Below are 14,873 nucleotides of genomic sequence, written 5' to 3' on the forward strand. Positions count from 1 at the left end.
CTCCAAGCTAGGTAGGCTTCAACAGTATGTGACTTGAGAACTTCCAGATGTTCAGGCTGGATTTAGAAAAGGCAGAAGAACCAGAGATCAAATTTCCAACATCCACAGAAAAAGCAAGAGAATTCCAGAAAAACATCTACTTCTGTTTCATTGACTACGCTAAAGCTTTTGACTGTGTGGATCACAACAAACTGTGGAAAATTCTTAAAGAGATGGGAATACCAGACCACCTGACCTGCCTCCTGAGAAACCTGTATGCAGGTCAGGAAGCAACAGTTAGAACCAGACATGGAACAACAGACTGGTTCCAAATAGGAAAAGGAGTGCGTCAAGGCTGTATATTGTCATCCTGCTTATTTAACTTATATGCAGAGTACATCATAAGAAATGCTGGGCTGTAGGAAGCACAAGCTGGAATCAAGATTGCTGGCAGAAATATCAATAACCTCAGATATGCAGATGACACAAGCTTAAGGCAGAAAGCGAAGAGGAACTAAAGAGCCTCTTGATGAAAGTGAAAGAGGAGAGTGGAAAAGTTGGCTTAAAACTCAACATTCAGAAAACTAAGATCATGGCATCTGGTCCCATTACTCTGTGGCAAATAGGTGGGGAAACAATGGAAACAATGAGAGACTTTATTTTTAGGGGCTCCAAAATCACTGCAGATGGTGACTGCAGCCATGAAATTAAAAGACTCTTGCTCCTTGGAAGAAAAGTTATGACCAACCTAGACAGCATATTAAAAAGAGACATTATTTTGCCAGCAAAGGTCCATCTAGTCAGAACTATGATTTTCCCATTGGTCAAGTATGGATGTGAGAGTTGGACCATAAGGAAGGCTGAGCACCAAAGAATTGATGCTTTTGAGCTGGAGAAGACTCTTGAGAGTCCCTTGGACTGCAAGGAGATCCAACCAGTCTATCCTAAAGGAAATCAGTCCTGAATATTTATTGGAAGGACTGATGCTGAAGCTGAAACTCCAATACTTTGGCCATCAGATACAAAGAACTGACTCATTGGAAAAGACCCTGATGCTGGGAAAGATAGAAGGCAGGAGGAGAAGGGGATGACAGACAATGAGATGGTTGGATGGCATCACCGACTCAATGGACATGAGTTTGAGCAAGCTCCGGGAGTTGGTGATGGACAGGGAAGCCTGGGGTGCTGTAGTCCGTGGGGTCGCAAAGAGTTGTACACGACTAAGTGACTGAACTGAATTGACCTGGGAGCTATGATCCCCAAAACAACCAATTTTTGAAGATTCCTGTTATGGCAACTGCACTGTCCTTGAGACTGTCTACCAGCAGAGGGCGTGGAGCTGCAGAGCCTTCCTGGAGATGCTTCCCTGAGCCGGGTCCAGTCCTGCTCATCCCCACAGGCCCAGGTTCTCAGTCCAGTGTCCAGTGTCACCATGGCCTAGCCAAGGCCACAGCCCTTTCTTCAGTTGACTCATCGCTTTTTACATTAAAAAATTAGTTTGGAGGAAGGATAAATAAAAAAATTTTTGATTCGCCCCCAAAATAAAAGAGGTGATCTCAGATGATCTGTCTGGGCCTCTGTTTGACTTAAGGCAAATTGGGGTGGGGACTCTGATTAAAGCTATACAAATTCTCTAGACTTCCATCCATGTGGCAATTAGCATGTTTTTTGTTTGATTATTTCTTTCTTTCTTGGCCTCTCCATGTAGCATATGTGACCTTAGTTCCCAGACCAGAGATAGAAACATGCCCCCTGCGCTGGAAGCATGGAGTCTTAACCAGTGGACCGCCAGGGAAGTCCGGCAAATGGTATCTTTAACAGTAGTTAAGAGCAAAATTCTGGAGCCAGAAAAGCCTGGTTTCAGTTCTGTGTAACCTGTAGAAGGTTAGGGACAAGTCACCTCGCCTTTCGGAGCCTCTATTCCTCGCTTGTCAGATGGAGGTATAAACAGATCCTGCCTCTCAGACTTTTGAAAGCCAAAACTATATGTGACGTGCGTAACACCAAGTGTCACTAAATGTTAGCAAGTATTGTCGTTTATATTATATAGATAAACAGAAGTTGTTCTGTTTCACAGATTCGGAGGCAACATCATGGAAGATCTGACTTGAGCCGCTTGTGGCATCCTAGAAATTCCCCTTAAGCGGAGGCTCTCTAACTTTAGCGTCCATCAGAACCCCCTGAGGGCCGGCCGCGTCCCCAGTGTCTGACCCTGTAGGTTGGCGTGGAGCCTGAGAATCTGCAGTTCTAACAAGTTCTGGTCTGCTGCCGCCTCTGGGCCTGGGAACACAGTTTGAGAACCATCGATCTTGTGGCGGTGGTGATGGAGCTGAGGTAGTAGTAGATGGAGGCGGCGGTGGTGGAGATGGTAGTACAGGTGCCGCATTTCAAGGAATTACAGTCACCCACACAGGCGCAGTTGAGGGGTCCCTGAGGCCCACGTGGATTTCAGCTGGGAGAGCAATGTTGTACACAGTAAGACATCATGGACAGCAAAATCAAACAGTTACATCAAATATGAGCCCTAAATCAAAAATGGCAAGGGCAGGCTTTGAAAATCACAGATGTTGATTTGCGGTCAAGCTGCTTCTCACATGGATAACTCTATGTAATGTTTCGTGATTAGTAACAGCAGGACTGTATTTAGAATGGCTAATGAATTAGGAGGCTGGGTATACAAACAGACACTGGCTGGACCATATATGACAACAGAACTCTGGTCCACAGCCTCTAGAGCAATGGGCCCAGAATACTCAGGACTTAGTCAATGACTGCTGCTGCTGCTTAGTCGCTTCAGTCGTGTCCGACTCTGTGTGACCCCATTGATGGCAGCCCACCAGGATCCCCCGTCCCTGGGATTCTCCAGGCAAGAACACTGGAGTGGGTTGCCATTTCCTTCTCCAATGCATGAAAGTGAAAAGTGAAAGTGAAAGTGAAGTTGCTCAGTCGTGTCCAACCCTCAGCGACCCCATGGACTGCAGCCCACCAGGCTCCTCCATCCATGGGATTTTCCAGGCAAGAGTACTGGAGTGGGGTGCCATTGCCTTCTCCAAGTCAATGACTGCAGCTTCTCTAATTTTTGCCCCCACTACCAACTCAGAACCAATCACAGAAAGCCAAATAACCTCTCCAAATCCAGGCACACGAGATGCCCCAGCCTCCAGCCTCCCAAAGCTAACAACCTTCAACTCAGGGCACCTGACGCCTTTTCTTTTCTCTCTCTCAACCTTTTCCACTAGCATTTGATTCTCCACTTGTACTGGAGGCTCTCCCAAATACAATTGATTGTAATTGACTCTCTTGCTGTTTGAAAGTTCTGAATAAATAGCCTCTACTTGTTCTCATTTGGGTGGTCTTCCTTTATTTCCATAGAAGCTTCACAGTGTAGGCAGTAAACCCCTTAAGAACCAACAGATTCCAGCTCTTGGAAATAGTCCTGCTGGTGTTAACTCTGGTATCACTAGGTGGCACCAGTCGCTTGTGAAGTGCATCCATAGCGTCTGCTGGCTGGCGGCACAGGCTGGGAAAGAATGGGAGGGGGACAGAGAGGCACCTGGCTGTAGTGGTTTTTCACTTGAGCCAAATGACTGTGATTGTAGCATCTCCCACGTCACGTTGTTCCTTAGCAGATGTGATGCAGTGCAAGTTTTTATTCAAGATCCTGGAGAGGGGTTGGGGATGGTGACCTGGGTGGCTCTAGGGTTTTTAACCTCTGCTCTTTGGGGCAGGATAATTCTTTGTTGTGCATTAGGGGAGGGGCAGGAGAAGCTGTCCTAAGATGTTCAACAGCACCTCTGCCCTTGACCCACTCAATACCAGAAACACTGTCCTTTCCCAGCTGTGACAATAAAATTTGCCAGATGTCCCCTAGGGGAGCGAAGTTGTCCTCGGTAAGGCCCACTGGGCTTAGTTTCTTGAGGAGGACCGTTCTCTGCTGAGACCCTTTCGGCATCCTGCTCTCGCCCCCAACCTCCATCACACATGCTCACTTCCTTCAGAACAAATACGGCGAACAGACACCCCCGTGCCTGCTGCAGCCGCACTTCATCCCCACCTTGAGCAGGCCCTCACCAGTGTGTCTGCAGTGGGGACGGGAGCCACCTCCACCAAAAACCCCTGGGATGCCTGTAAAACTGCAGATTCTAGGGCCCCTTCCCAGTCTCCCTGTGTGAGGATGCCTTTGGGAAAGAGTAGAATCTGCTTTCCCTTCCACAAGCCTAAGGGGAGTATCAGGGAAAGAAAAAGTTTGAGACGCCACCGACTCCACCCTACCCATGGGTCCCGCTCAGTGCCCCCAGCCTGCAATGAGCTCCTCAGAGAGTTGGACTCTGGCATGAAAAAACTGGCTCTGGGCCACCCACATCCATCTACTCCCTAAGCCAGTAGAGGAGAAATATCAGAAATCATGCTGGAAAAGGACACTCAGGGAGGACACCCCTCCATGTGCTGTTTTCCATCACTTCCTCCCTCATGTCAGCCCTCTCTGCCCCCTCCCCTATCTCTTGTCTTCTCTTTAGCTGAATTGGCTCCATTATTCTCAGGAGATTTCTCCTCCTCTGCTTCCCACCTTCTGGTTTCCTGGCTGGCTCTGCAGTCCTCCTCTGATGCAAATGCTGTCTCTTGGCTGATACCGAGTGGTCCAGTGGTCTGGGCAGATCCCCTCCCTCCTACCTGGGGGGCTGTGAGACCCCTTCCAGCTCTGCCCGCATGCCCCGCCACGCTGCCTGCAGCTCTGCTGCTCTCAGTCCTGTAACCTCATCCTCCCGTAACCTGTAACCTCATCCTCCCGTAACCTGTAACCTCATCCTCCCGTAACCTGTAACCTCATCCTCCCATAACCTGTAACCTCATCATTTGCATGCTGGGCGGATGAGAACAGCAGCTCCTGACAGCAGCTTCTGCTGGCGTCCCGACAGCAAAGGCAGGCAGGGGTTGTCTGGGGTCATACTGCTGGGCTCTGGCGCTCATTCATGGGATCCCTGGGCAAGGTACCTGGCTCTTCTCGGCAGTGGCTTCATTGGTAAATGAGGCTGCTGTTAGAACCCACCTCCTAGGTGATCTGCGGGAAGCCTCGGCGCTCCCTGGCACCCGCCCAGTCACCCAGGACAGAGCCGGAAGAGGGTGAAAACAGGCAGCTGCTTTGTGCTTTTCCTGCCCACCTGAGGGGGTGGGGGCTGGGAGAGACCTGAGGGCCATCTGGCCCCATCTCCCCAGGAACCTGAGACCCACAAACAGATGTCGCCTTGCTCAAGGTCGCACTGCTATCTGTGGTAGTCAGAAGTCACCTGGCTTGGGGACTTGCCTGGTGGTCCAGTGGTTAAGACTTCGACTTCCAGTGCATGAGGTGTAGGTTCAATCCCTGGTCAGGTACCTAGGATCCCACATGCCTCTTGTCAAAAAAAGAAAAAAGAAACATAAAACAGAAGTAATATTGTAACAAATTCAATAAAGGCTTTAAAAGATGGTCCATATAAAAAAATTTTTTTTAAGTCTCCTGACTTACCTTTTATTTTTTAAACTGATGTATACTGGATTTACAATGTTGTGTCTCTGGCTTTGCTAGTGGTAAAGAACCCACAACCAATGCAGGAGACTTAAGAGACTTGGGTTCGATCCCTGGGTGGGGAAGATCCCCTGGAGTAGAAAATGGCAAACCACTGCAGTATTCTTGCCTGGAGAATCCCATGGACAGAGGAGCCTGGTGGGCTACAGTCCATGGGGTCGCAAAGAGTTGGACACAGCTGAAGCAACTTAGCACACGCATAGAGTTGATTCACAATTTTGTATCTCTGGCTAGTATCTTGATTTTAATCTTATTTGACCTGAGAGATACAGGGAGTGGATCAGATTTTAGGGCCTTCCAGAAATGTGTGCCCCCAAAGTGTGGCCTCCAAGAGGCAGCACAGTGACTTATCACCATTTGGAGGTCTGAAGGCTGAGGTCAGTGCCTGGGTGGGTGTTAGCAGGGAAGATGAGCTGGCAGGCTTTAATCCCAGAGGTATGCTGCCCAGATCCTAATGTCTTGTGACGAAAGTATTTGAGGGGGATTCTTGACTCTCCCTCGTGTCAGAGGAGATCCCCTAGTTGGTCAGGAAATAGATGCAAAGCCTTGTGTCTTAAGTACGATCCAGAGTCAGTCCGACTACCCTACTGTGTACTGGAATCACAGTGCCCAGAAAGACCAGGACCTGCTTAAACATAGAAATCCGTACTCTTTGTAAAGAGTATCTCAATCACCATCCTCTCGTTCCTTTCTCTGGAGTCTCCTGGGTCTTCCAAAAGGAACAGAGAAGAGCAGAAGCACAGAGGGTACTGGGAATCACAAGTATGACCCTGGAGACTGCCTAATGGTGAGAGATGCAGGCCCTCTGTGACTTGGTTCTCTGCTTTTTGTCAAAGACACATTCATCCTTGTAAAGTTAGGAACGCCTTAATTCTTTGTGAAAAAAAAAAAAAACATGACCCTTCAAAGTAAGCTAGCGGCATAGGAATAAAATAGACGGTGCTTATGCAGAAATGACAGAGTATCATGATATTTGCCAATTTGGTGATTCTTTGAGATTTCCAGGGGTATTCTGACAAATGTCCGCAGTCCCTGTGTGTGTGTGTGTGTGTGTGTATGTGTGTAAGTTGCTTCTGTCATGTCTGACTGTGCAACCCCATGGACTGTAGCTCGCCAGGCTCCTTTACCCATGGGATTCTCCAAGCAAGAATACTGGAGTGGGTAGCCTTTCCCTTCTCCAGGGGATCTTCCTGACTCAGGGATGGAACCCAGGTCTCCTGCATTGCAGGCAGATTCTTTACTGTCTGAGCCACCAGGAAGTGATAAACAAATGCCACTTACTCCACAGCGCCCCCTACAGGGCCCCCACAGCTTCCAATCTCCCAGCCCTAGTACAAGAAATAGAGGACAGGAGAGCATGAAGCGGCGCGGGGGCGGGGTGTGGCGGTGTGCCAAAAAGACAGGTCCCTCGAAGCCAGGGGGTGATATAGGAGGCCCAGGGTCCTTGGTCCAGGCTCCTCTCAACCCTTCCCCTGGGTGGCCTCCACTTCCCCAGCCTCATACTTCCCCGCCCATCCCATACCTCCTGGACAACATTTGATTCCAGACCAAGAACAAACCAAGCCTGGGTCTGAGGTTTGGGTGGGATGCTTGACTTGGTTTTATTTCCTCAGAGGGAGGCAGCCAGGGGTTGTGGTGGGCCGGGCAGGAGCTCGCATCCAGCTGTCTCCAGGCTGGGGAGAAAGGGCCACGGATGCAATGAGAGCCCAGAACAGCAGGCAGGAGATGGCTTCCTGGGGAGGCAAGGAGTAGGATGGCTGTGGAAGATGGAGGAAGCCCGGCTGCCAGCCCAGATGGCTCCACGGGCTCAGGTCGAGGGATAAGGAGAATCCTCACCAAGGGTGTGTCAAAGTGGGGCTGTGCACTTTGTCTGCCCCAAAGACAGCCTCCTTCCTTGCTCGACCTCATCCAAATGTCACGACGGCCCAGAACACAGATAAAGGATTTCCTTCTCCATGCCAGCTCTCTAGATAAAATAATAGAAATTTAAAAACAACCAAACCTCTCATTTATCATTTACACTGTGTATGACTTGCAAGTATGCCACTGGCAGGCCACTGGCACTGAGAGAGAAGTTCATTCTGGCAAGAAGTTGGAAAGGAATGGGTCACAGTGACCCACCAGGCTTCTCTGGTGGTTCAGATGGTAAAGAATCTGCCTGCAGTGCAGGAGACCCAGGTTCGATCTCTGCGTCAGGAACATCCCCTGGAGAAGGGAATGGCTACCTATTCCAATAGTCTTGCCTGGAGAATCCCATGGACAGAGAAGCCTGGTGGGCTACAGTCCATGGGGTCACAAAGAGTCGGATATGACTCAGCAACTTAAAAAACAACAAACCCCAGCAGGGTTATCTCTAGGGAGGGGTTTCAGAGATGCCTGTGGCTTCCAGAGTGGGACGAGGGTTAAATGCTTATCCAGAATCCCCCCTCCAGAGTGACTTATACTGGGGATAGCCCCTGCTCTCAGGCAACCTGGTTTGACAAAAAGGCTGGGACCTGTGTGACCTCGAATAAGTCACATCACCTCTTAGAACTTGGTTTTCCCACCCAGAAAATGGTAGGGGTGATCTCTAATTGCCTAGGAGCATGGAATGGATCAGGTGCCCTGACAGAGATGAAGTGCCTGGGACTGAGGAGATGATGCTCAGGAAGTGTTTAGCATCTCAAAGGAAGTTAAACAGACATTCAGCAATTTGGGGGAGACTAGAGGTTCAAAGGCTGCTTCTCAGGTTCTCGCCCCGTCTGATTCAGACTAGCCTCCCTCTCCAGGTCCCACGGTTCTCCTTCACTTGGCTTATACTGAGGGGATGTCAGCTCTGGGCTGATGGCCATGCTCAGGCTGAAGGCCCTGGACCAATAAAGGGTAGGGGGAGGCAGAAATTCAACTCAGGAGAGAAGAAACACGGCCTGCTGCCCTCCTCCCTCCTTGACCCCTGAGTGCCACTATACTCCTGCAAAGAAATGAGAGATTAGGGAAAGAATAACAAACAGGCATCCGGTCCCATCACTTCATGGCAAACAGAAGGGGAAAAAGAGGAAGCAGTGACAGATTTTATTTTCTTGGGCTCCAAAATCACTGCGGATGGTGACCGAAGCCATGAAATCAAAACTGCTCCTTGGAAGGAAAGCTATGACAAACCTAGACAGCGTATTAAAAAGCAGAGACATCACTTTGCTAACAAAGGCCCGATAGTCAAAACTATGGTTTTACAAATGTGAGAGTTGGACCATAAAGAAAGCTGCTGCTGCTGCTAAGTCACTTCAGGCGTGTCTGACTCTGTGCGACCCCATAGACGGCAGCCCACCAGGCTCCCCCGTCCCTGGGATTCTCCAGGCAAGAACACTGGAGTGGGTTGCCATTTCCTTCTCCAATGCACGAAAGTGAAAAGTGAAAGGGAAGTCGCTCAGTCGTGTCCGACTCTTAGCGACCCCATGGACTGCAGCCCATCAGGCTCCTCCGTCCATGGGATTTTCCAGGCACTAAAGCATTGAACTGTGGTGTTGGAGAAGACTCTTGAGAGTCCCTGGGCCTGCAATGAGATCCAGCCAGTCAATCCTAAAGGAAATGAACCCTGAATATTCATTGGAAGGACTGATGTTGAAGCTCCAATACACTGGCCACTTGATGCGAAGAGCCGACTCACTGGGAAAGACCCTGCTGCTGGGAAATATTGAGGACAGCAGGAGGCAACAGAGGATGAGATGGTTGGATGGCATCACCAACTCAATGGACGTGAGTTTGAGCAAACTCCAGGAGATAGCGGAGGACACAGAAGCCTGGCGTGCTGCAGTCCATGACGTCGCCACTTAGCCACAGAACCACCACCAACAACATACAGGAGCTGAGGGAGAGTGCCCCCCATGGGCCAGGCCTGGTACTACATCCTTTACTTGAAGATATGCTTTAATTCCCACAATACCCTGCGGTGGGTACACCTGCTATTTCCAGCGCACAGTTGAAGAGGCTCCCAGTTAGAGAGGCCAAGCAACCTGCTCCAGAGCCAAATTTGGCCGTCTGTCCCAGACCCGGTACTCTTCATCAGGATGCTGAAGGAAGAGGAGGGCAGGGATAAGAGATGGTCTGCTGTAACTTGTGGCTGCTCTAGGTGGAGAAAGCAGGATTCAAGTTCAGGAAAAATGAACTCCGTCCCCCCTCCTCCCATCAGCACCTTTCCAGACTGAAGCCAGGCACTACCTCCAGCTCCAAGCCTGTTTTCCAATGTGGGGAAAATCTGAGGACAGTCAGGGAGACCAGGGAGAAGAGAGGACTGCTGAGAGGGTCTTCCAAGTTCTAAGGCACACCTCCCTGCCAATCCCTTGGAGGGCTACCCTGCCCCCTGGAGCTGGAGAGCCAGGACTGGGGAGGGACCAGGGGGAACATCAAACTGGGGAAAGCTCCAGGGAGCCAGCTGGGACGGGAGCACATAGGGAAGGAGGGCTCTGGTGTCAGGGTCAACCATGGGATGGCCCAGGGATGCAGCAGCCAGCCCTAAGGAGCAGTGCGGTTAGGGGCTGTGACAGGCAGGCAGGGACAGAAACTTGCAACACATAGGCCCCAACATTGCCCATCAGAGTCTGACCTGATGAGCTAAGGCAGGGAAAATTTTCTAAAACAAGTCAGTGTGCAGAATTCAACGACAAAGGAGCAGACCAAGGAGTGGTGGCCTGCCATCAGGGGACACCATAAGGGGCTCCCTGGCCTCCTCTCTGACTGCCCACTTGAAATGTGACTGGCGGTTTGAAAGCCACAACCCTGAAGGTGACTGACCTGTTCTGTGCAGTGGTTTGAGGGACCCCCCTGGGGGACCTCTCAGGTCAATTATTCTCCATTTGCTCTTTTCTCCACTTTGCCAGTTTGCCTCATGATATCCCAGGACTGGGGAGTCAAGAAGCCAAGTCTCTGATCTTTTTTTGTGAAGTGAAAACTTACTGAATGATGCTTTAGCAAACAAAACAATAAATGCTTACACTTAAAAAAAAAAAAAATACTGCTTACACCTTGCAAATTTGTATTCGGAAAGTTAACCATGTTTAGGACTTCCCTGGTAGTCCAGTGGTTAAGACTCCACACCTTCCACTGCACAGGGCCTGGGTTCGATCCCGGTCAAGGAAGTTTCACATCCCACACAGGCATGTTTAACGTGTTCAGTTGAAATGGGTATGGTATGGTGGAGTCTGGGGAGATTTAAGGAAGTCTACAAAAGCTTCAAAGATCTTGTAGAATGAGCAAACCTCTCAGCAAAGGAGGAGACAGCTTTTCCATCTTTGTAACTGTGATATCTGAATAAGCCCCTCAGACCTCAGGTCCTCTGTCTGTAGGAACTGCCTGGGCGGTATCTAACGTTCCCCATCTAACGTTCCCCACTTTCTACAGTCCTTTTTCTTTCCCCTCTCTCCTGCACACCTCTTCTCTGAATTCATTCTCTTTCCCTTCTCTTGCCTTGCTTAGGCTTTAGTTCCGCCTTTTAGGAATCCGAGGACTGAAGACAAGAATGACTTTCCTGGGAGATCGAGATGGGCGTGGAGCCTTCCCCCACACCCACAAGTCACACTGCCAGCTCCATCTCCCTTTCAGCAGGGAACTCCTGCTCATCAACTTTCCGCGGTCCCGGCACGGCCCACAGCATTTTCACGTGGACTTCTTCTTTGGCAGTTCTAAATCAAAATCAAAAGATCAAGCTTTGTCCCCTGATCTTTTGTCCTCTGCGAGCGGTGGCAGCAGGCGCCATAAAGTCGCTTTTCCTCTAGGAAGCTTTTCCTGACCCCCACCCCCCCCCCCCCCCCCACCCACCACGGGCGCCCGGTTCGGAGTCTCGTGCCCCGCGCTCAGGGGCCCTGGGCTTTCTCGGTCAGCGTCTCGGTGCGGACCGACTTGGAGCTGCAGAGCCAAGGGTGGTGGCTGACTCTGCCTCGGACGTCCCACCCCAAGTCCTGCGCCTGAACCCCAGTCGACGCTCCCACTAACGCGTTACAACGACTGGAGTGAACTGAGGGCAGGGAGTGTCGCGGTCACTCCGCAGCATCTGTCTCAAGGGCTCAGAGCCCCGCTGAGCGCTGAGCGCGAATAAACCCTCCGGCCGGGTGGAGACGCAGCCGGCCACTCGGTGGTCTCCAGCAAAGAAAGGGTTAAGCCGCCATCTCCTCCCCCCACACCCCCACACCCCAAAAAAAGGGCGAGGGGAAGAGTCCGGCAGAAGGTCCTGTTTACCGGAGCCGCTCTAGGGTCCGCGCTGCCCTGGGAGAGGCGTTGCCGTGGCAACGGGCCGGGCGCCCGCCAGCTGCGGGTGAGCTCACTGAGCGCCGGCGGGCGGGGGGCGGCCCGGCTCAGAGCCGCCGCCGCCAGAGGAAGGGGCCGCCCTCCACTCGCCCACGGCGGCCAGGCGGCGGGCACGCGAGCGCGGGGAGCGGGGAGAGGCCCGGCCGACAAGAGCGCGGGGGACTGCGGGCCATGGCGCCCCGGGCCCCCGCCGCGCGCCGCCCCCGCCCGCCCGAGCGCCCCCGAGCTGCGCCTCGGAGCCCGCGGAGCCGCGGCCAGCCAGGAGGTAGGGCCGGGCCGGGGGACGCTGGAGGGGACGCGGGGGGACCAAGGAGGGGACGCGCGGGGAGAGGGTTTTGTGGGGGGGAGAAAGACGACGGCCAGAGCTGCCTCGACCCGGAGCCGTGAAGTGAGTGGCTCTCTGCAAACCAAAGACGGGGTTTCCCGCGTGCGGACGTGGGGATAGAGGCGCTGCAGCTCGATCTGCGGGACTAGAGCAAAGTGTTGTCCGGACGTCCTTTCGGGAGCTCCCGAGGCCGTGGTCCCGCGCCCGGGAAACCAGCAGAAACCGGGCAGAGCCCCCGCCCTCCGCCGAGCTGAGTCCCAGGGGCGTGAGTGTGTGTGTGTGTTTAGCAAGAACCGGGAAAAGCTGAGCAGCCAGACCTCCCCCCGCCCCCCACTGTGGTCAGACTTTTTGTAGTGTTAAGAAAGCAGAAAGGTGAAGATGATTGCATGATCTTATTTCTCCCGCTTTCCGCCTCAGGATGGGGTTGGCAGCAGATGGAATCCAGGGGGGAGTCTCAACACAGGATAGAAAGATATTTAGGAGGGTCACAGGGAACTGGATTCAAACCACAGCAGAGAGCTAGACCTCAGCCGAGGAATCCTGTCCTGGAGGGCATCGGGTGGGGAATCTGGACGTTGCCCTCCAGGGGCAGAGATTGGGGCAGGGGTAGGGCATTGACTTTGTTTTTTACCAGCTGCTTCCCAATGGCTCAGTGGTAAGGAATCCTCCTGCCAATGCAGGAGACTCTGGTTCGATCCCTGGGTGGGGAAGATCCCCTGGAGAAGGAAATGGCAACCTACTGCAGTATTCTTGCCGGGGAAATGCCATGGACAGAGGAGCCTGGCGAGCCACGGTCCATGCCCTCAACAGAGTCAGACAGGCCCGAGCGACTAAAACAGCAAGTTGGGGAAGGAGCCAGGGGGCTTTTAGCTGGTGTTGAGATACACTTTAGGACTATGACTTCTCTAAGGTTCTGGATGTTCCAGCGTAATAATGGCCCCAGAGTTGTAGTAGGCGCTACAGTAATTTTGTTTTTAAACCTACACCTGCGGTGGTTACTACATAAGAGAAAAGAACAATATCCTTTCTGCTTGCCAGTCATCAAGTATCAAACACACCAGAGGAGTGAAGCAGAAGCATCTTTGGGGTGGGCTGCCTACAATGAGCAGAATTCTACAAGAAGTCAAGGGCAAAGAGTAACTGTTCTTAGGAAAGGCAGTGAAAAGGCTGACCTTCTTTCAGTCCTTTTATTCTGGAAGATTCGAACCCTGCTTCCCTGGTGGCTCAGATGGTAAAGAATCTACCTGCAATATGGGTGACCTGGATTTATTCCCTGGGTCGGGAAGATCCCCTAAAAAAGGGAATGGCCACGCATTCCAGTATTCTTGCCTGGGGAATCCCATGGACAGAGAAGCCTGGTGGGCAACAGTCCACGGGGTCACAAAGAGTCAGACACGACTGAGCGACTAACACTTTCCCTTCTTTTCCTTTTTCCTGTGTTGTGTATTCATTCACTTAGCAACTCTAAGCGCTAGGCTAAGGGCATAAGGTATCTGCCTTCCTTCCAGGCGCTTACCATCCTAGCTGGGTAGTCAGACAGAAAACTAAATCCAGTTGGCATCTGGCCTCACCGTGAGTGCCGTGTCCTTGGGGAACCCAGAGCAGGGACGCCCACAGAATAGGTAAGGCCAGGCTGAGCCCTGAAAACTCTTCACCAACAAAGCAAAAGCAGAGAAGGTTGTTTCAGGCTGAGGGAACAGCCTGTGCAGTGTCACCGAGGAGGGAGAGGAACAGGCAAGTGTGGGGAGAATTCATGGTTGTAATTCCCAGAAGGAAGAAGGATCTCCCTGAAGCAGGAGCCAGGAGATCACTCTGTATTCTAGAAAGTTCACTCTGCTTACTGGGTGGAGGCTCAGAGAGGAGGAGACGGAGGCCTTGCAGCACCCAAGCTGCAGTTACTGACCCGCAGGGTGACGGCAGTGGTGACGTGGATGGAAAGAGCCAAGAGATAAAGAGGTGGGACCTGGTGGCAGACTTGGGGACAGGGTCAGATGACTTAGACGAGAACTAAATGCAGAGACGCTCAGGAGAAAACAGAGCAAAGCAAAAGGAATGGAGATTTTGAATGGCCTGTATTTAGCAGATTACAACACTTGGACAATAAATTTGGCTCGGAATTCTCTGGCAGCTTAGAGACAAACAAAAATACTCTGGATTGCACAGTTTGGGATTTTGGACAAGAGAAAGCATACAAATTCATTTTCAGGACAAATTTTTTCCTGGAATTGAACTCAACTGGGAATTTGTCATGTGGAAGTTTGTGTAAAGACTAAAGAGTAACAGAGGAAAAAAAAAAAAAAACCTTCACTGTCAGTGTTACAAAAGATGGGAAGATAAATCTCCACATGACCATTTTCCTATACCATCCTCCTGTTATGACTTGAGGACATACTGGATTTCTGTGGGGTGCCGAATGCAGCTAGCTCAGGCCTGTGGGCAGTGGCGACATAGGGCAGTGCGGGCCCAGGGAATCCTATGGAGGAGCCATGGGCACTCCAATGGAGGAAGAGATGATACCTACTCTGATGAATGTAGCGAGCACAGCATCCCAGTGCCCAGCCATGAAGGGGGAAGCAGGAAAATCCTGGTATAGCCCATAGGCAGGTGGGCTGAGACTGGTCTGGAAAAGGAACCTGGTAAGGCAGAGTGTTGTGAAGATTGGCTTCGGAAATCCTGACCAAAGAGAAACAGTGAAAGGAGCATCTGAGGATCCCGTTTAGCTGGGTAAGT

At 51.5% G+C, this 14,873-nt stretch overlaps 1 protein-coding gene across 1 annotated transcript in view; it reads left to right on the forward strand.

Moving 5' to 3' along the window:
* The first annotated feature begins 12,003 nt into the window (after positions 1 to 12,003).
* Positions 12,004 to 14,873, forward strand: part of DENND2A (DENN domain containing 2A) — a 99,633-nt gene continuing 96,763 nt past the window's right edge. Inside the window, exon 1 of the mRNA XM_027538834.1 lies at positions 12,004 to 12,083. The gene's annotated coding sequence lies outside the window, so the exon portion shown is untranslated. The remainder of the gene's footprint in view (positions 12,084 to 14,873) is intronic.

Source organism: Bos indicus x Bos taurus, chromosome 4 (genome assembly GCF_003369695.1).
Source record: "Bos indicus x Bos taurus breed Angus x Brahman F1 hybrid chromosome 4, Bos_hybrid_MaternalHap_v2.0, whole genome shotgun sequence".
NCBI classification, from domain to species: domain Eukaryota; kingdom Metazoa; phylum Chordata; class Mammalia; order Artiodactyla; family Bovidae; genus Bos; species Bos indicus x Bos taurus.